Raw genomic sequence first — 22,652 nt, forward strand, 5'->3', positions numbered from 1 at the left:
AAGCTCAGCTATGCCTCCACTCTCCTCTTTCAGAGGCTGTGTAACATAACCATACCCACTCAATACTACACAGCTATAACTCCTCCTCTCTCTGAGTAGCTGCTGGTCCATTCCCCATTGCTGCTAAGAACAGGCAATTCACCCAAAGTGAATTACAGCCCTCACTAATAGCCGTATTCTATACTCTCTCCTTCTGAACTTTTCCAACATCCTTTGGCACTATCATACAGCCCTCTGTAATAGTAGTATTCTATACTCTCTCCTCTTGATCTTTTCCAATATCCCTTGGCACTGTCATACAGCCCTCTGTAATAGCTCCGTGGAAAGGTAGTAAATGTAAAGCAGCTAGGGGAGGAGCTGTTAGTTTACCCTGACTGATAGAATTTGATAAGATTTCAGTCATCCAGTTCTTGAAAAACAATATAAGCCAAGAAATCAAACTATCAGAAATTTTTAATGGAAAAAAAAAACGCAAAATGTCTTCCTTTCCAAAAACATATTAATTAAAAAAGAGTTGCACCTTTCCCTACCAATCTCCAGGGTTCTTATTTATACAGGAAAAAATCCATTCGTAAAAAAATGTAAAGGCATAAATTGTGACCCTCTTCTCAATGGCGCCCTCGAGAACGGCCCTATTCTGACTACCTCTCATCTCGCTCCAATGCGTAATTGAATCCTATCCCACGCTATATGAAATTACTGTACCAAAAAAATGTGTAGAACCCTCGTTATGTACAACAGAGTAGAGCCATCCCTTCTGTTCGTAGAGGAAAGAGTTAAATGTTTGTTAAGCCAGTGATAGAAGAATTCCTTTTGCAGAAATGACAATGTGAAAGGTGAATTTGTTTTAATTTGCTGTAAAGGCATTTTGATATGTGGAAGGATCAAAGACAACTGAATCAAAGGAGAAAAGCGAGGCAGCGTTTTTTCACACACTATGGCCTCTTGTGTAGATGTGAAGTCTCAGGACCTGAGTGATCAAATTTATTTGTAGTGTTGTTTGTTTAAAGATCAATATTAAATAAATTGGTCTGGAAGCTACAGCCATAAAGCAGCTGTCGAGCTAATGTGATCCCACAATGCTATTTTGTCTACTGCTTGGAACCTGGTTAGCTGCTTAGCTCTATTAAGGGGACATAAAGCACATAGAAAAAGGGAGAGGGAAACAAAAAAAGCAAAAGAAAGGCTCAGTAATCAGACTCTGCCGCTGCCAGACATTGCAAGCGCAGACACCATTTGTTTTCCTCTTTTGTTGTCTGTTCTCTGATTTTGGTGCTATATCATTAGTTTATTTGCCGTGTATTCCAGGAGTTTTGGATTTGAGACATTGTAGTAGCAGATAATACTTGCAATCCACTCTACATATAAATCAAGTGTTGCGCTTTGCTTTCTTACTCTACATGACAAGCCGTTCCAGTTAAGAACAATGAGTCGAGTTGTCAGTGTTGTGGAACAAGAACTTTCAAGTTCGATGCCAGAGAAGCTGATAAAATGAACATGATGTTGTAATCAGAATGAAGTGGTCTGGGTACAAATGAGCAGGATAGTGTCAAATGCCTGTTCATATCATCCAAAACATTTTAAAGAAAAGCGGGTAGAAATGAGTACAGTTTGAGGTTACTTTTTATTGGGGCTAGCAGTTTGTTTTTCCAAGTTTTAGAGAGATGTTCTCAACTAAAAGCAAATCGAGCAGAAAATCTGGTATTAGAGCAACACTTAATAAATATGAAAAGAAACTACTTGCACGTATCATAATCTTCCCTACTTTATGCTATACTCAAATGGAAGCTGTTTTAATGCCTCCGCAGTGCCACCTACTGAGAGACACGTTCCCTATAAGTTGGTGCCCAACCTTATCACGGGCCTTGTTACATGACTAAGCGTGGCTTGGCATGGGATGACTGTCAGGTACTTGAGCGCCTGACAGCCATCCCAACGATTATCACTTCTGAACGATTAATGGGGAATGGAGCCAGAGTACACCAAAGATCTCACCTCCATTCAGAGTGGAGAGGCAATCATTCATAGATGAGTGACCGCCTGTTTACATGGGCCAATAGTCACTTGACTTTTAGGTGAGCTAAAAACCAAGTGATTTCAACAAGTGAACAACGGCCGTTCACTTGCCCTGTTGGGTCCCAAGTTTACACGGAATGACAGTCTCCGTTTAGCGCTCTAGTTAGTGATTACTCGGGTGAGTATTGGCCCATGTAATGCCACCATAAGAAGATAATAATCTTCTCAATAAGGGAAAAATGCCCATGTTCATGCAGCTGTATCTGGTTTCTTGGTCCTCACCAGTGCACAGTAGGGTTCTGGCTGACTGGGTGAGAGCCCTGTGATATGGGTCAGGAGAGATACTGTTTCTAATTGTGAAGAACACCAAGTAGGCATAAGTGTTACTACACCTACTTGGCACTCTCCATAAGGGAACACAGCTCGCCTCCTGATCTTTCATACTATAGTGTCCCAATGAAAAATAGCGTTACAATGAAAATTATGCAAAATTACAAAATAATTATTCCATAAGTGTTTACATGTGACATTAATTTTGTATCCTTCTTTGCTTTCCGATTCATCGCTAGCTTCCCTTTTTGCTCATTTTAAGTAGGAAATAGACCCCTCTGTATTCACTTACATATCTTCATGGTAATTTTAACCGCTTGCAAAGAGTTTTGCAGATTCTATGTGATATATTCATTGTGAATAGACAAGTTATGGCTGCTTTGCTTTTTACTCATCCCCCCCCCCCCCCCGTCCAAAAAAAAAAATGTAGGACTTAAAGTGTTCTGTCAAACAAATAGTCTGTGTTCACAAATGGCAGGCATTTTCTGTGACGAAATGGCCTGAAAATTTGTCATGGATACTGATTTTTGCATTGCAAATCCACAGCTAATCCAGAAGAAATCCATGCATAATGGCAGATTACAGAAAATGCAGTGGATGCACATATGCACCTCCATCTCTTCCCACCTCCACTCACCCACCCTTGTGAGTGCTGGCTGCTAATGTACTTTATATTAATGTATTTGTACCCTGGCCATCACAGAAAAGAGAGGAGGAAACAGTTTACTTATCTATACACAGCACATATTCTTCATAACCAGTTACTATGCCAACTACACAATATTTGTTGTACCATAATAGGTTTGCGGGACTGAAATGATATGCCACCCTTAACGATGGCAGAATATTTTTATGACCGATTTGGTTTACACTGTACTCTACTATAAACATTCTTAGACTTTCTGAACCAAACCTTCCATTTCTGCATGTTTTTTACTGCTTATTTTCATTAGTCATCTTCTTGATTTCTTCCTTACATTATTGGATGTTTTAGATTTAGCTCGGAGTCTACCATTACCCCTCTTAACTCAAATCCGTTGGGATCCTCCATTACTCTTCCTCCCTGTGGTTCCATATTCTTAAACTTTACACTTGTGAGTAGAACTTGGAACAAAGTGGTCAACAGCTGGCTGCAAATAGATTGCTCTTAGGTTTCCGTAGCAGCCCTGTTTTTACAGGTGTTCACTCGGGAGGAAAATAATGTTCCCATGGCTGTTGAAGCCATCTTAACGTTTACAATGATCCATACAGGTACTAGGTCTAATTTAGCACCTCTTTAAGTTCCATTAAACATGATGATGACTAAAACGGATTTTCACTGGGTGTCTTTCTAGTGTTAAATTCTTGATTGTAGACGTGAACTACTATAAAAGCGTAACTATGTTTTACTTGGTAATCGTTCACTGGCTTGTTTGTTTGGTCTAATAAGTCTTATGATACAATGTCATACATTAAAAGTATATAATAAAGTGTTTGTGATGCTTCTCCACATCATTGTTGTGTAGGAGATCCTTTTAAAACAGACATCACATTAAACTTAGAGATGTAGCAAAGTTTAACTAGACTGTGAGAACATTCTGTGACAAGTTATCTTAGGCCCGTGTCACATGAATGTATTTGCCTGCGCAGTACGCAGAAAATGGAACCCATTGATTTTAATGGGTTGGTTCACAAGCCTGTATTTTGCGTGTATATGTGCATTGTCCGAAAAAACCCCAACATTCTCTACTTTCCTGCACATTTACGGAGGGAAAGAACACATTAAACTAATCGGTCTTTTTAATGTGTTAGAGCATCAGTGTGCATCTTTTCTTGCATGCGGAATTGCGCATGACTTGCTTGCGCAAAGAGCACGGTAAAAAAACGCTGTTGCAGATGCAAATACACAAGATCTGGCGCTCAAAAAAGCTGCACAGATGCGCCCAATAATATGTATACACTCGTCTGGCACAGGCTTTAAGTCATTAAACAGCTACTGTTCTAGTAACATAACAAAAGCCATTGCAAAGGAATCGAAGTGGTAAACAAAGTGTGGCACAGAAAATGCGTTGTGTCAAGTTATGCTTTTCTACATTTGTACGCATGAATTTTAGTATAATTGGTATGTTTTCACCATATTACATTTAAGGTCTGTGGAGCAATTTCGGTAATAAAGTGTAGACGGTGGGACCCAGCTTCAATTGCCTCAAAACGATTTCCATATCCCCATATGTGTTCCAACAACCTACAGATCTTATCTTTGCACCTATTTCATAACTCCGAGTACAGAAATGTGTTCATTTCAACGGAGGTTTTACTACACAGTATATCAACGCTATGCATGAGTCACGGTCCAACTGAAACCAAAAAGATCCGTTCATTTGTCATCCACCAAATCTGCTGAGTGTAAGGCCAAAAAAACGCAAGCGGAATTACTGTTGGAGATTTTGTGGCGTATTTGCCGTAGAATTGTGTTCACATTGGAGTCTACGATGGAATTTGGCCTCCAAAATCCACCACAAATGTAGAAGTATCTACAACAAAAAAAGAAACTAGGGTCGTAGATTTTTTTTCGACTCCCATAGAAATACATGGCGTAAATTAAATCCGCCGTGAAAATGAAGCCATGTGTGAATCCTCTCCAAGTCTGTATTCTGCGCATCCGTAAAAGCTTAGCTGAATGTTTCTTACCACCCGGTTTACTTTTCACGTCCTTCCTGGTCAATTTGTAAGTTAATAATGAACAAATATCGCGGAGCGCAGGTAACCTCGCTGCTCTCTACGTCTTTGTTTCACCTAATAGAGATGTAAGGCTTTAAGCCGAACTGTATGCTGATTGTACCAAATTATTACTCCTCGATAGATTCATCAAATCTCCCTGCTGTACAAGACAGGGCTTTACTAATGAAGTTCCCTATCAAAAAAGAGGAGCCTAATTTTGATTTGGCTTAGGTAATGAACTTCTTTTTCCTGGTGTGATTATCTGCATGGGGTGGCTAAAAGAGTAGCAAGAGAGAGCGAGCGCTCACAGAAGCATTATGCAAAATGTCTCTAGTCTCTTTTTTGCTGGGATATATTAAATTTTCAATGTAGTCTATGTAATATAAAATTATGATAATGACTTTTGGCCCACTGTGAAGGCAGCTTGCTGGTCCTGAGCATGTGTGTCTGGCTTGAGCACTAGGATACACTGTGGGAGTTTCCTTTTCTATTAAGAAACCTCTAGATACCTAATGATGAATTTTCTTTCACCAAATGCTCTTCTTTTGTCTAAAATACAAGCATTTTCTAAATTGCTTTTGAGAAAAACAAGAGAGGCAAAGAGGTCTGTGGCGCTAACAAGGGATATTCAGGCAAATCAGGGGATTCATTTGCATCATTCTTGTAATTATAAGCTAACAAAAATGCGCTTCCGTAGGATCGCGGAAATATTTACCATGTTATTGATATAAATTATCGAGCCGCATTTGTTAAGGCAAACGTGGGACAATTTGCTCATAAAATTTCAGGTTGTGTAGTATGAAAGATGACAGCTAGATTTATGGGGGATAATAATTTGTAACAACCTTAAGTATCTACAGTCTCCTTGGTTATTGCAAAACCTTCCCCTTTTTTACTATTTGTTACATACTCTAGAGAGCGAGTCGAACATTGCTGAAAGTTCATTCCTTTTTAGCTGGAAGAAATCAGTCTCCGTAAACAACAATAAAAAAAAAAAAATCTGACTGGAATCTTATGTATTAACACCGCAATACATAAGATTGCTTTTTTTTTTTTTCGTGCTCTTAATGTTCGCTGAAATTAAATGAGTCGCTCTCTGTGGTTCATCTTGTCAGAAATATATATCCATTGTTATAGAGTATTTACATCTAGTTAAATCCATCACCGCAAAGCATTAAGAGATTCTAAATGGCGCATGGAAATGGTTTACAGACTTGGAATTTTTTTTTTAAAACTAGATACTGAAAATTCTAGGCAATTAACAAAGTATAACCAGACCCTTATGTCACATGCCAACGGTGCTACATAGAAATGGCACCCAGATTACAGCACCAGTCGTATGTATGGTTCTGAAAGGTGTTGTCATATGACTGTATATTACATTGCTCTATTGGTGCACAGAAAACTGAACAGTCTTTTAACTTGAAACATTAAAGAAATACTTCTGCATCTGGGTATTGCGGTTACATACTTTGGCGCCTGATGAGTGGCGTTCCAGTTATGAAGAAGCTGCTTCTATTGCACTGATTCTTATTGGTTGGCCTGCATAATAGCGGGAAGCTTTTCGCTGATGTGTATAAAAGGATCCGGGTGGTGCGACTAGGCTACTGAGTGTCACTTCGTCGACAGCCCTGTGACTTGTTAGTTGTGGACCCTGGTCTGGGGTGACATCACAACATTATCTCTGGATCATGTGATGCGCTGGGTGGCACAGTGTCATTTTGTACTGGATACTGAGGGAATAACTTGTCCCTTCGGTCAAGCGCTGATGGGCTGGTTAGGCTGTCTGCCAGTCCAATCAGCCTATCTGTAAAAATACTTTTTAACTGGCTCCTTTGTGTAAGGGACATTGGTTATACTTCCTGTGTACTGGCCAGTAGTGGGGTCTCTGTTCTGGGTCTGTAGTGCCCAGTGGACCTGTGCTCATAAGTTATGTTTAGAGTTCTGTTCTGTGCCTAAAGCCCAAGTACTCTGTGATTTGGCATTTTAGTGTTCCATGTCCCTGGCTCATCTTGCACCAGGTCTTCGCTTCTCTTCCATAGTAGAGTAAGCCTTTTTGGAGGCTGGTGCTCTACTTGAGAACCCGGTTTGGTTTGAGCAGCACAGGCGATATCTGGTTGCTTTTGTACACAGTCTTTTGTCACCGTTAGTTAAAGCCTTATGCGTTAGACCGTTAATACAACATTTATCTGACCTCCGGCTTGACCCTGTGTACAGCTACGGAATTCGTTAGCACCAGTTGTACAGCTCTGTCTTACCAGACATGACACTAGGCGTATATAATAACCGGCATTGGACACATGAAGTGGATGTTCTGCCATAACAAGTATGTAACATTCATATCTAGACATTTTCTTAATGATTCTAAATGAAAAATTTATATATTTTTTAAGAGCTGAGAAATGTGATATTTTATCATTTAACATCCATTTCAAATAAAAAAAACAATATTCTTGTATTGCTAGTTGTCATCAGATCAACTGATTGTGGGTCCATACAGAACAGAGCCATTATTGAAATCAATGGGCATTTATGGCATATATTAATGAAAGTTAGTGCTCTGTGATCTTCCAACTCTGGGATCTGCCAGGGACGTTCCAAATAATGCCCTAATGGACAGTGTCCCAAAAATAAGAGAACCCCACTCTTAAAGGGCATATGACAAAAGTGTAATCTTTAGGCCTGTGATATGCAGCCTTATGTTCAAACAGCAGTGATGTAATTGGCTTTTATGTTATTTACATCTATCTATATCGTGTTGTGAATTGTATTGTACCGTTTAAATAAGACTTTGTATACATCTGTGTCGGAGGCTTCGTCCTAGGCAGACATCGGACAAAATCCTGGACAAAATAGCACAGTGTGCTGCTAAATTTTGCCTAGTAAAATGCTGGATGGCACAACGCAAACCAGAGAGTCCCGTTATAGCCAGCGGGGTCTCTAAGGCCCCATTCACGCCCATCATGTGCCGAATCTAACAGGATTCTTGTTGTAAGGCATGATGGTGTGAAAGAGGCCTCATACATTTTAAGCTGCAGTTTGAACATATGCCACTGTATGTTGCTATATCATTTACACATCGTAACTAAAGCGGGTGCATCTAAATAGTATTCTCCTCCTCCTCGTATTTCCTACAAATGAATTTCTTCAAGGTTTGAAGATCACTAATTGATCTACAAACATTATTATGCATGAAATATGCCAATAGGGCATGACACAGAATGTGCTTGTTAATGTTTTCAGGCGTCTCAATATTATTTAGGGAAATTAAATAAATGTCAATACTTAAAACCAGTGTTAGATGCAAGGACAACTGTAATTAAAATGCAGATGAATTAGAAGATGACTAAAGATTTCACAGCTAAAAATGTTATGTTGAGACTTTTCTAAATTCATTTTTCCAACATGGAACTAATTTACTACAAGAACACAACACACTGAATGTTTTCCATACAAGAGTTGGTGGTGGATAAAAAGAGCCATTATTTGACACTCCTGGGCCATAGACAAAATCTTTTACATGGCTACCCAACTATCAAGTGTAGATTTGTAGTATTGGTCTTCTCGTATGGGACAGAGAGACCTTTTGAACATATTTAGGCTCTAGAGTATGAGTCAACTCTATCACTGGGGTAAGCACATCTACATCACACACTTATTGGAAAGCCCATTTTTATTCATTACCTAAAAAAGGAAGATTGTGATAACATGAAATGATCATAAAATTGCTTCTCTTTTGTCAATGATAGATGGGGAGACACATATCAGTCACAGAGCATCTTGGGCTCTGCTCATACCTATGTTAAAATTGCATTTTAGCATCATAGGAACAGAAAAATAAAAGTAATCAAGTGCTGGATAAACTATATGATGGAGGCCAATGACATCTGATGTATCCCATTGAATATAATGGGTTCCGTTTAGTTTCCGTCATGATGTCCATCATTTTACCAGATAAATAAGTAGCACTGCATGCTGCAATACTTTTCCCTGTATATATGACTGGATACCCTGGCAGAACTTCTGAACAGAGGTGTGACTAGAGCCCTGACAATACTCATTGTAGAACTGCAGAGTGTTGGATGATCATATGCTGAAGATGAACTACTTTAAAGACTTTAGAATAAAGTGTAATTGTTCTCAGTGAGAAAAACCAAGTAATCTTGTAGATATGATAGCTTTTAATGGCTAACAGAAATACATGATGATACGGCAAGCTTTTGGGTCTTCTATTGATCCTTCATCAGGCTAGAATGGAACTCAAAACAGTAGAATGTGACATGGTTTTATTTTGCCATTAACTTCCCAGTCAGGTGCAATATATGATTATAGAGGTTGGGTTTACCATGAAATGCAGATTATGTCATGTTTATTTAGGTTCATTGGATATGAGATCTGGGATTCCAGAGTGAGAGAAGAGATGGGTTTAGTCAATATGCACAAATTAAAGTGATCAGAGCATAGACATTTTGTACAGAAGAACATATGGCGCATTTTCCTTTTGGTAAGGTACCCTTCATCCACTGTATGCTTCAGGGTTGTCCAAATGTTTCTAAATGCAGCGCCTCAGTGAATGCCTCCGCTATTAGTTGCTATCGCCAGGGAAGGTGCTAATGCTTATATTTCTCCCCTGCAGTGGCACTACAAACAAAAAGAAATATGCGCTTTCCGTAATACTTGGTTGTGTTGCTAGAAGTACTGTAAGTAATTGGTTTTTGTTCAGTCTGATTGACACATGTAAATGGTTTAGCACCCAAGCTTACCAGTGAAAGCAGATAAAAACATAAATGTGACTTTATTCACCTCTTATATGCTTGCCAGCACCCTCATTGCTATAGTAGGCAAATGTGAACGTTTTCCTTTGAATGTCAGCCTAATGAAGCTACCTAATGGTTTTCTAAGGTGGAACTATGGTATTTTATTAAAAGGGAACTTGCCATGTCCTTTATTCTGCATTCACCGAGGGAAACAAAAAGTAGCGACAGACATGCTGATTTCCTTATGGGGCAATGTACAGAGGTTTTTAAGAACGTACAGCCTGTTGCTGCAGCACCCATCAAGAGAAGTCCAGATTAGTCATGATGTGATGCTAGCCCTGCCCACCGTCTGGCAGTTTTTTCAGTATGCAGTGTAATCACTAAGACTGTCAATCACAAAGGGAGGGCAGAGCTAGTAGCATCTCATGAATAAACTGACTCCTCCCTTCCTGGGATCTGCAGGAACAAGCTGTAAGTTCTTAAAAACCACTACACATTACCCTATAAGTGACAAAATAGCATGCAGTGCCCTCATCTGCTTAGATAACATGCTGCCACCACTGCTGGCTCTATTCTGTGGCTTATGAAGTATTTTTCACACTTCTTTATGCCTCAGTTCAGATCACTTTTCATGTCCTCTTAAAAAATTCTGTTAACTATTCAATTGTAACGTATCACTATGTAAGATTTGAAAGCAATAATAAATAAGTTAGATGGAAAATTATTGCAAGATTCTGAGCTATTTAAACCCTTCCTGGCATTGAATAGATGTGCCAAACATAACAAATATTGCATTACAGATTAACAAAAATCTTAAAAATGATAGAAATCAAATCTTTCTATGTATAGTTTAATCAGCCTCTGTTACATTAATAACACCCATGCCATCACGCAGCACCCTTCTTGCAGAGTTTGTATTTATGGAGGGGTGACACTTGTTCCCCTCTGCTTGTAACCTGTATTCAGTGAAAATGCTTCTAAACAGTGTCAAGTAGCATCTTAGCCCCGCTTGATATTACGAGTTTAGTGTCAGCACTATTAAATGGTACTTTTTCCTGGTCTTCCAGATGACTTAACAGCTCTGATGCTTTAGAGGATATGCAGCCTGGCAGACTTCCCATTCTTAATGTGTTAACAAAAGCCAATAGTGTCAGTTTTAACAGTTTCACTTTAATTCCCATGACACTTTTAACAAACGTTGAATGCGTTGCCATGTCTTACCCTGACACATTTTTTGCTATCATTTCACACTGGAAAAAATTGTCACCTGCAATCTGAAAGTTTGTGTTTTTGTCTGACAGAATAATTAGTTCTCTCTTTTCTCGGCTTCATCTATTTCCACACCTAGAATGATTTCTGCGGTACACGGTTAGCACTTCTACTGCACACGCAAAATGAGTGTAATGGCTAGAGCAGGTCAGAGCCGCCGTGTTAATATTTCATGTTCTCAGACCTGTGTCACCATGACTATAGCGGGACGGGAGAAGTGAGATTACAGAAATGGAACAGCAGGAAAACTTCTAGGATCTGTGTCCATGCATGGATAATACTTTATATTATAGTCTCCCCCCTCCATAAAGAACAAGAGCTCAGCATGTATTTATATTTTCACATATCACCATCCACCTGCTCATGCCTACGTCTGCTCCCTCCTCTAGGGTCTACTAAATGGGGGCTGATGGACGTTATGTATGAATTGCAATGCACATGTTAAAGCTGTTTGGTTATTTCTTTGCACTGGAGCCAGAAAATGTATATAGACACTAAATAAAAAGCATGTGGAAGTAGCATATTCTTGTTGTGACCACAAAATAGATTTGGCTTGGCCGCACAGGAATACAATGCTACAGGAGAAAAATCTGTTTTGGGGTTTTTTTGTTGAGCAAAGTTATTTTATTTGATAAATCCCTGCTATTCCAATACTAATCCCCATAGTATGATGGTGCAGATAACAGTAATCAGTGGAGAAACTTTTTTCCCCCAGGGTAGATAATGATTAGATGTAATCGTTTTGAGCATTTACCTATAATAAGTACTGTGAGGATCCATCATTTTCGGTTGGAATCAAAAATTGCTAAAAGGACTGTAAATCCATCAAAGAAAATGTTGCCTCTGTTTCTGGTAATGAATACTCAGAGATAGGGTGTTAAATCGGTTTGTACAATAGGTAGGTCATTCGGAAATCTGTGCATGTATCCAGGTTATTAACATCATTTTAAACTAAGGCATGGGTAAAGCAAGTTTTTGTGTATACTCGGTATATTGTGGGTAATGGAGTCCTATATTGGAAGGTCTCTATGCGGCACTATAACTCATTGCCAATAAAGCTTTTTAACTCCCCGCTCGCTCTCGGTCCATCTGTCAAGCAGCAGTATGATCTCCTTCTTCTCCTGCACATCTTCAGTTGGCTATGGAGTTATACTACTGATCCGTCGGGAGAGGCAGCAGCTATTTAACAGGCTTATTCTCATGTTGTGCTGTTGACACAATGACTAGAGGTACCGATTCTCCTATCTTTATGGTTTTCCATTTCATATGCACTAATTTTATTACATATGTTGGATCTAGGACCTGATGAGCTAGTTTTGATTGGTTGAGTCATAAAGCTAAGTTGTTGTAACTGCATTTGAAAATTGATGATGGGTAAATAAAAACTAGTGTCACGTGCCAGTAGGTCACCTATTATCTTTTTGGGAACTTTAATAATAATTTGATTATTAAATTGCTGTTTTTAATCCATATCCATTAATGGCATGTAGCTGGCCATAACTGCTATAACATATCATATACAGCATGTAAAGGAAACTCTTGGGAACGCCTACTTGAATCTATGCATTTAAGGAGCCTTGCAGACTTTCTCTAAAAAATAATAATTTTTTTGAGCAGCCTGAATATTTTGGGGCAACTTCCTTAACAACAGATGCCGCAGACAGCACGTGGCGCCACTAGAGATCTGGCAGTGCCATACTACAGAAGGGGCCGGTGGCACAGATTGAAGATGGCCACTTATCCCCAGAGGTGAAGTGTGCATTTCTTGATATTTGACTACTTTTTGTATTTGCCTGGAGAGGGGTACAGCAGGGGATATTGTCTCTCTGCCAGGGTTATTTTTTAATTCATGAACCCTTACTGTAAAAGTTGGCATTGGCGTCTCTTCCAACAATTAACATGGCTGTCAAAGAGTTTCAGTGCTCACAAGATTCAGAAGTAATTCCAGACGCTAGAAGATAGAAGACCTAATCCAATAATAATTGTCGCCCCCTTTTCAATGATCTGAAAATGTTCTCTGAATGTATTGTCCAGGAATCATTCCCATTGTCATTTTGTCCTAATTGAATACTAATAATGTTGGTGGCAGATCATTTTCAAGTCTCATAATTATATGTCATTACACGTCATTACACTGAGTCACATTGTCTTTGCTTAATACGTTTGTTATTAGCGGGTTAGCGCCGGCAGAGATACGATTGTACAACTTTTCTGCATAGCTGATTATAACTTAACAGTGTGCAGTTAATGCCAACTGGCAGTATAAAATACTTAGCTCCCATTTTCATGCTTCAAGAGCCTGTCATGGATTACTGAATTCCTTTGATCAACTACAATATATGGCAGTAACAGACTTTTTATTTTTAATTTATAGCTTTTATATGTGAAATTGGCATGCCTTTATCATCGTGAATAAGAAAGGTGGCTCTTGTAGCAGCTGGTTAATTTCCTTTGGCTTCACACATCGGCTTAATGATCCGTTACTTGTGTGCCACCTCTCTCATCTACTGGAAGATAGGTACAAATTGTACCTATAAAATTATAATATACCTCTTGGTTATCTTTGTTTTTCAAATTGTGAAAGCTGGCTTTGTGCGTTTAGCGTCCTCATGTAAATATGTCCAACGGCGCTTCTGATATAGAGACGGAATATGTGCAGAATTTGAAGATGTTAATGTAACTGTTTTGTGTGTGTAGGAGGCAAGATCCTCTGAGATGCCATCCAAATAACCTTTTGACCACTGTATAATCCTACAAGCCACAGAGTAATGGTTGGATATGCTGGAGGTTGACTGCAGGATTGCATCTGTTTTTGTTTTCCTACACTACCCCCCAGTGGGTACATTTCAAGAACCACCTCTAATACAGGCAATTTAAAAGCAAAAAAAAAAGAAGGATTTATGCACCAAATGTGCTAAAAGTGTCAGGTTTGTTTTAAAGTGATAGCGGTTTGCAATATAATAAAGTAAAAATAATGATGCTCTTTTGGGGCCCGGACTCAGATTGCTTGTTATTTTTGCTGTTCTTCCGCCATGACCTTTTTTGTCTGCCCTGTTTTGTTGCTTAATAGATTTTTATATTTGTGAGTGGTATTTATATGTTATCTTGATTCAAAGAGGTAATAAATAGGCGGTTCATCTGATGGAGAAGCCTTACAAGTCACTAGGGTCATAGCTAGCTCAGGGATCGAATCAAGTTAATGTTGTACACAGATATTAGGGCTGTAGACTTCAAAAAACAAATCCTAAAACAATGTCTTACCAATGGCGAGTAAGTGTGAATATGACTTTATGCAAAAGCAGGTATGGGACATGGTGCAACACATTGATGTACCAGTACAACATTTAGAGGATTCTTACATGGAACAACGGTTGGGTGCGTAAGCGTCTGACAGCTGTCCCAAAGATTATCGCTCTTGTGCTTTTACATAGGAGTGATGATTACTCATTGAATGTAGGCGGCACACGATGGAGATCTCTTCCAGCTGCCCTCCTCCATTCAGAGTAAACAGGTAGTCATTCACATATAAACAACTGCCTCTTTACACAAACCAACAGTGACTTGTTTGTTTTTTAGCCGAAAACCTGGCAACTCCAACAAGTGAGCAACTCTCACATGCTTACCCTGCCAGGCCCCCTGTTTACGTGGGATAATAAGTGCCGTAATCGCACTTTTGAGCAATTACTCAGGCAGCTATCGGCTCATGTAAGTCATCACATATACTGCAGAACACAGTGAAGACTGTCACCAAGAAGTGGATTAAATTTGGCACAATAGGGACCTTACCAAGAACTAGACGTTCCTCAAAAATTGATGAAAAGACCAGAAGAGAATTTGTCTGGAAGGCTACCAAGAGGTCTACAGCAACATTAAAGGAGCTGCAGGAATTTCTGGAAAGTGCTGGTTGCGTAGTGCATGGGACAACCATCTCCTGTATTCTGTGTCTGGGCTGTGAGGGAGGACGACAAGATGGGAAGTCTTTTCTAACCAAGAAAAACATCCAAGCCCAGCTGTGTTTTGACAAAACCCACATCAAGTTGGCCAAAAGGATGTGGGAGAATGTGTTATGGTCTGATGAGACTAAGGTTGAACTTTTTGACCAAAATTTCAAAAGATATGTTTGGCACAAAGCCAACACTGCACATCAACAAAAGAACACCATACCCGCAGTGAAGATGGTGGAGGCAGCATTATGCTTTGGGGCTGCTTTTCTGATTGTGTTTCTATGAACAGTTTCAAATCTCAGCCCATTTTGGCAGAAAACCTTCAGGCCTCCGCTAAAAAGCTGAAGATAAAGAGCAATATTAGCACGACGATGACTCAAAGCATACTTCCAAACCAACAAAAGAATGGCTTCACAAGAAGAAAATCAAAGTTTTGTAATGGCCCAGCCAGAGTGCAGACCTGAATCCCATTGAAAATCTGTGGATTGACCTGAAGAAGGCAATACACACAAGATGCACTCGCAAACAGATTTGGAGTGCTTTTGCAACTAGCAGTGGTTGAAGATTGCCAAGTAGAATGTGCCATGCTGATAGACACCTACCCAAAAGACTGAATGGTGTCCTAAAGTCAAAGGGTGCATCAACAAAGTATTAGTTATAGAGTGTGCATGTTTATGCAACCACACTTATTTGTTGTTTTTCTTCCTACTCTACAAGATTTGCTTGTTTTACAATGTGGTTATACAGATAACTGAAGGGGGGATTTCTACCTTCTATGAGACCCGTTAGGTTAGAATTCTTTAAATTAGAACATGCAATGTGATAGCACCCCCGAAACTTTCTGAAAATTCTGATGGGTCTGCTTATGACTTTACATTAGTGCATTTCCTAATATTTTAGCCTGAGAATTGTCAGGCCATATGGGGATAAAAGGGCCATGATAAATATCACAAAATATTAGAACTGGTGCACATGCGAACTACTCCATTTGCCCCATCTTATTCCATACAGCCCATCCTACTAAGAACTTCAATCCACTGATGGCAATGATTTCCTCTGCACTCCGGCAGACCCATTCACATTCTGTTTTTAATATCAACAACTCTTTCCATATTCCACTTATTATTAACCCCTTTAAAGATGTATATATAAATTTTCCGCTGCTCATGACGCTCGTAATAACAGCGGGGTATTATAAAACCAAAATGCATGATTAGTAAACTATAGAAAATCTGACAACACATTCTTTCTTTATGTCGAAGAATTGAAATGAAAAGGTCAATTCAAGAGCCGCAGTCAGGTTCCTGCAAAAGCTGCACTTATAATGTAGAGTAAAGCCCTTGAAAGTGGACACCCCCTTTAAATAGCAATTATTTAACTCGTCACATATTAGACATTATTCTATTCAGCACGGTTTATGAAGCTGTATCAAAACTATGGTGTTCCATTTAGAGGGTTTGCATTTGATCTTACACCTCCTATGATTTAAGAATCCCCACCTCAAAGAGCAATAGCTGCTTATCTGTACTCCGCAGACAGACCCCTCCCCCCTCCTTAATATCACTTACTTTGTAAATGGCTTTCACACTTGGATTCACATGGCAGAACTGGCAGCACAATTACTGTAGATATGAGACCCACTTTCTGCTAACCATTTCTGTTCTAAACATTAAAGAATGAGATACAATAAAAGATACAAAAAATAATCATGTTCTTACGTTTCCATGTCAAGAAAATGTAATTAATTCTTGGACAGAGACTATTTCATCTAATAGATGTCTCTATACAGATACGGGAAATTTTCACTCTGTATATATCAAGATGGCTAAGATCTTTGTAAAAGGCGATCCTGCCAATATAAGCCAACTGAATGAAATGTGTAATTGTATATTCTGTTCTGGCATGTTGGGTGGTCAAGTAGTAGTTTGGGCAGATTACACAGGACTCTTTCATTGCAGTTTATGCAGTGTTACTTTACAGCAGCGGCCAGATGTGTACTATAGGTGTTTTTATAGAAAGCTATGGGGATGCCTCAGATCTGTCACCAAACTGCTGTTGACTGATCCCTTATTACTTATCTCTATTTCTTACTTAAATATCCATAGTTAATCAGGCTATTTGCATGCTCATGCATTAATAAGCTGAACTACAGTGTATATTATGGTGCACAAGCTATAATAAGATCTGGCAGTAGTAACTAGACTGCTTATGGGTGGTCTGTAAGAAGAAAACAGATGTTTTTATGCAATGCCGGTCATAGGCCTGCCAAAGGTAGCACCACTCTTGGTTAGTGGCTATCTGCCCTGACTAATAGAGAGGCATCACTAGTGGAAATTCCTCCTGCATAATATATATATTCCCACAAGAGTAAATGAACGGGGGCTCACTTCATGAGATGCCCTTTTACTATTGTAGCCAAGTTTAGCATGACTCTAAAGGCCCATTTACATGCAAAGATAATCCTTCAAACGATTGAAAGATTGAAAGTTTTAGTGATCTTTTTGCATAAAGTGTTAACGGACACTAATGTCCTTTAACACTTTATCATCATTTTCATGTAAAAGGGCCTCCAGGAGCTGTTTGCAAAGCCCCAGCATGTGATTAAACACAAGCTGGGGTCTGCAAACAGCTGCATTGTTCTCGTCAGGGCTGTTGGCAGAATACAATGTAATCTGCGCCTCCCACAGAGAACACAGCATGCCGTCTGTTGAGAGATACTTTATCTCTCTGGGCTGAACGATGGACCTTAAAATCATCGTTCAGATGAAAAGCACACTATGGCAGCGTTTACATGTAAGAATTATCGCTCATTTTTTTAGCGATATTTGTTGCGTGTAAATGGACCTTTAGCGTGTTATGGTAACTTTTTGTGACACTGTTTATTTGCCAATTCAGTTAGTTTACAATGACTTTTGTTGTGTTAAGATAAGAGAACATTGGCTTTTTAATGGATTAAGATAAGATAACTTCCCACGGAAATTTTTCACAGTCGTCCTAAATTTGGCTACATTAGTATATTATAAAATTATAGCTTTATATAATACATCTAATTTTTTCAGTTGTTTTCATCAAGAAATTCTATTCTTCGGATCAACAGTTGACCATTACAGCACATAATTGTCATCTCTTGGATAGATTAACAGCAGATTTAAAATACATTATATTTAAAGGAAATTAGTCAGCTAGAACATGCTGTCCAAACTGCAGGCATCATGTTATAGAGCAGGAGGAGCCGAGCGGATTGATGTATAGTTCTATGGGGAAATATTCAGTATAACTTGTATTTTATTCATTTATATATCTGTACATTCTGAGCTGAACAGTCCAGTGGGCGGTCCTGTCAGTGACTGACAGCTGCCTGTATATAACTGTCCATACAAGGACGGCTGTCAATCACTGATAGGACCGCCCACTGGACTGTTCAGCTCAGAATGTGCAGAGATAAAAAATGAATAAAACACAAGTTATACTGAATCTTTTCCCATAAAACTATATATACTTCCGCTCATCTCCTCCTGCTCTATAACATGATGTCTGTAGTTTAGATAGCAAGTTCAAGCTGACAGATCCCCTTTAACAAACTAGTCAGATTTGGGAATTGGTAGTGTATAAAAGTGGTTTGTCAATGTCTAAGGGTACTATTATATGGACTGACTATATCAATAGGCCGAAGGCCCGAAGCATTTGACCAGTAATCGGTCCATGTAAAAGCAAACAGGATGCTGACCAGCAAATCACTCATTAGTCGCTCTGTTTCAGCTCACTGAACTGAAGCGACTAATGAGCAACTTCTCTATGTGTAAACAGGCAGTAGTTCATCTCTGAATGACTGCCTGTCCACCGAGAATGCAGACGAGTGGCCAGAAGAGATCTCTAGTGCTCTCCACCTCCATTCACCGAATGACTATCGCTCCTGTGTGAAAGCACAAGGAGCAATAGTTGTTGGGACAACTGTCGGACGCCCAAGCATCCAACAGTCGTATTGCATAAAATTACCCTAATGTATTGTACATCTTATCGTCTAGCTTTGTGGAGACAGGAACAGTACAGCTATTGACTGAATATCATTTTTTACAAAGTGACAGAAGAAAACACTCCAAATAGTAATAATAAAATAGAAATAATGGGAAATTTTAGTAGGATATTTCAGTTATATTATTTTTGGAGTGATCACTTTAAAGGGTCTTTTCTGGGATTTTACATGTACGGCCTATCTTTCAGGACCGGGGGCCCTCACCTGTCATTAGCATGAAAGGGCAGCAGTGCATACAGCTCAGTGTGATTTGTTCTGCTGATTGGTGGGGGTCCTTAGGATAGGTCATCAATGTATATTTCCAAAAATACTCTTCAAAGTGCTATTCTGGCAAAAACACATTTTTCCATCCCTGCCCCACCACCTGATTTCTTGTCACACTCTAGAGGTCTGTTCTGTATATTTCAGCCACTTCCGTGTAGTATAGCCCCCTATCTGCTGCTTAACAGCCATAATCTTGAGGCTGAGATTTTCACATCTATCCTATGATGCATTAGCTGAGGCTATACCATTCTGCCTGCTGGGATGACAGTTTAATTATTACCATTTCGACTCACCTAAATAAGCTACAAACCATAAGTATACAGTCAGGAGGAGGAGCTGTGATCACCTCTATTATGACTGTGTGACAGAAGCTCTGTGATCATAATCAGTAACTGTGATAGGAGATTTTGTGTCCAACTCAACACCTTTTCTGAGCCAGGGATCATGTAATAGCATTGTCATACAAACTGAGAATTTGACTAGAAAATGAGTACATAACCTTAAGCAGATCTCAGCTGGTTGGCATTGAGATGACATGACCATCTAAAGAAAACGAGGCTGAGAAATTCAGACAGTAAGAAATAACTAACCAAGTTAACACTGTCTCACTTATACTATATATACTAGGGGGATAGCTGCAGAATGAATGAATAGATAATGCAAGATAACACTGTTGACGTTCCAAGCCTTGTGGCTCTCTTGCCACCTCCTCCTTATAGAAGGTAACATAAGATGTGAATGTTGTAGATGAAATGCTTCTATTCTTCCTACTGCATTGTGCATGTAACTATATTTAGTAGTTATTTAAGAGGTGCGGCAGTGATTAACCATTCTTTATAGAAAATCCAATTTCTGGCACCTTTCTTGAGACTATTCAATCAACAAGGACCTTTGGGGGACTCTCCAGTATATACCTTCATTATCTTAGTATTTCTCCTGGGGACTGTGCAATCCATCACAGCACAGAGCATTCCGCCTCCTGTGAAAGACGTGCCCCTTATCTCTAAGGAGTGAGTGCATGTTTGGTGCTGCGTTCCATCTCAGGAAATCATATCTTTAATTGCTGAGAATTTTTCCCCATTACCTGTTAATTGTTAAATCATGGTGTCACAGCACTGTGAAATGAATCTGGTTTTATCAGTTTCTTCAGATCTTGTAATAATGGCACTGCAATCATAAAAACACAGTCCATTATCCGCACAAACCTCTTTCCGAGCCTCCTTTTTTACAGATAGTCATAAAAGACGCACATTTCTTAAGCCTCTCTGACATATCAGTCTTATTTTCCTTGACTGGTATGACTAGCAAGAGACCGCTGAAATGGGAGACATAGTTAAAATCCTAAGTATTTGAAATAATTTAGTTGATAATTCCCCAGCGTATAATTTTCTGCAGTTCCTGCTCGCCGACCTTGTGGGCTCCTGTCAGGTTGCTAAGGGAAATCCAGCAGGATTCCACCTCTCCTTCACTTGTGAGCATTGTTAAGATTATGGAAAAGCATTTATACCTGATTAGTTATCAGAGCTTTCTGTAAAGCATTAATGTCTTATCGTTGCAAATAGGAAAATCTAACTCAAGGAGGTGACATTTCTACCTTGGTAAAAATAGGCAGATCGGTAATCTACAAAAGTCGGATTTGCTACGATGAGGGGCACAGTTTGGGGTAGGTAGGGTCGTTGTGACTTAATACACCCAGTTTGTGTATAAGTAACTATATACATTCTTAGTATCGGGTTTAAAAAAACACAAGGTGGGGAAAAGTGCAGCAGTTGCCGACAGGCAGATTTCATCTATCACCACCCCGGAAAACAGTTCCTGGAAAATACTCCCTGGCATGTTGGGTTGTGGCCCTGCACTTTCACAGTTGTTTCCTACACCCAGCTGAGTGGAGGTTGCAGATAGCACAAGAATATTAGCAGCCAATATTCCCGCTCCTACAGACTTGCTGACTGCTCTCCTTGCCCTCCACATGGCCTAAAGAAGCTAGAAACAAAGGATTGCTGAAGAAAAGTTGGCATTATGTAAGAATACGTGTTGGAGTACTTGTGCCTCACACAGCTGCGGGCGGAAAGACTTTTTCTATTGCTTGGCTAGTTAGTCTAGTGCGCCACAGCCCTCTGTGTATGTCCTGAAGTCGGGGGATGATATAGCATCCCAGCACTAGGGCAGAATAAATATTTGGGGATTGCTCCCTTTCAGGAGACTTTACAACCCTTCCAATAGTCCAGAAGTTCTCCCCTTTTTATAGGAGCTTTTCGAATGCTTCATGGGAGAGTTGGCAGGTAGAATTGTACATGGACGCAGAGGTGCAACTTGAAGATCCTAGGCCTCAGTGGAAAATCGGTGATAGGGCTTCCACTTACCATGTGCCATTTATAATAACACTGTCTTCTTTGTTGCAGAGAGGCACCAGGGCCTAAGTGGAACTGCTTCCTCTGCACTCTTTATAGTTATGCCCATGCATGGAAGTGTTAACTTCAACAGCATACATGTTCTAGAGGTAACTTATACTGCTTCTATGGGGCCCCTGAGTAGAGGTATACTAGCTTGACTGGCCCTGTCATACCTTTCTATCAAGTGTCAGAACCTGTATAGGGCACCGCCTCTCAAGAATTAGTCACATGTAGCAAATAAGTTAGGAGGAAGAAGCCACACCTTTGTCTTAAAGAACTGTTGACATTTGTATTGTGGTTTCCATTTATAACCATCATAACCATTCCGTTTGTAAGCGTTCATTATACAGTAGGATGGATGCCGCCAGCACCCAGCACACTCCACTGATATATAAAGGGGTCCGTTATAAAGTCTGTAGTCTTGATAGGAAAAATAGTGCTATATATTGCACTATTCTTCTCTTCAAATCTGACTGCATCTGTGACTAAGGCTTCAAGTGGTGCCTTCTATGCAGGTCGGAACATAGCTTGAAAGGAATGATAAAGAATATTCTGTTCCAGGATGAACGGATTAAATGGCATGAAGCGGCATCAGCATGGAGCCTCGGGGGAACAACCAGTCAGCAGTATGTTTGTCTCTCTTGTTTTACTCCCTTCAGTTGTTTTCTTCTCTCCTACCTCCACTTTCTCTATTCACCTCGTTTCTTACTCTCTAATTGTGGTACTCGGGCAATGAGCGCTAGTATCACCAAGCTTTAATACTGATGCGTAAGTACTGTTATAATAAGTATTTAATAATCTTTTATGCCTTCTGCATTGTGTTTACAGATAGTGGCTGCCTATTACACAACAGTAGAGGAAGGGTTAATTAGCTCAAGTACCGTGAACTTGCAGAAGCACTTAAACACAGTCTCCATCCAGAGCTAGACTAGCAGAGAGGAGCCAG

At 39.6% G+C, this 22,652-nt stretch overlaps 1 protein-coding gene across 5 annotated transcripts in view; it reads left to right on the plus strand.

The window, feature by feature from the left end:
- ZNF521 (zinc finger protein 521) overlaps positions 1-22,652 on the plus strand; it is a 332,314-nt gene that overhangs the window by 227,053 nt on the left and 82,609 nt on the right. The window lies entirely within an intron of this gene.

This window comes from Eleutherodactylus coqui, chromosome 9 (genome assembly GCF_035609145.1).
Source record: "Eleutherodactylus coqui strain aEleCoq1 chromosome 9, aEleCoq1.hap1, whole genome shotgun sequence".
Taxonomy (NCBI): Eukaryota; Metazoa; Chordata; class Amphibia; order Anura; family Eleutherodactylidae; genus Eleutherodactylus; species Eleutherodactylus coqui.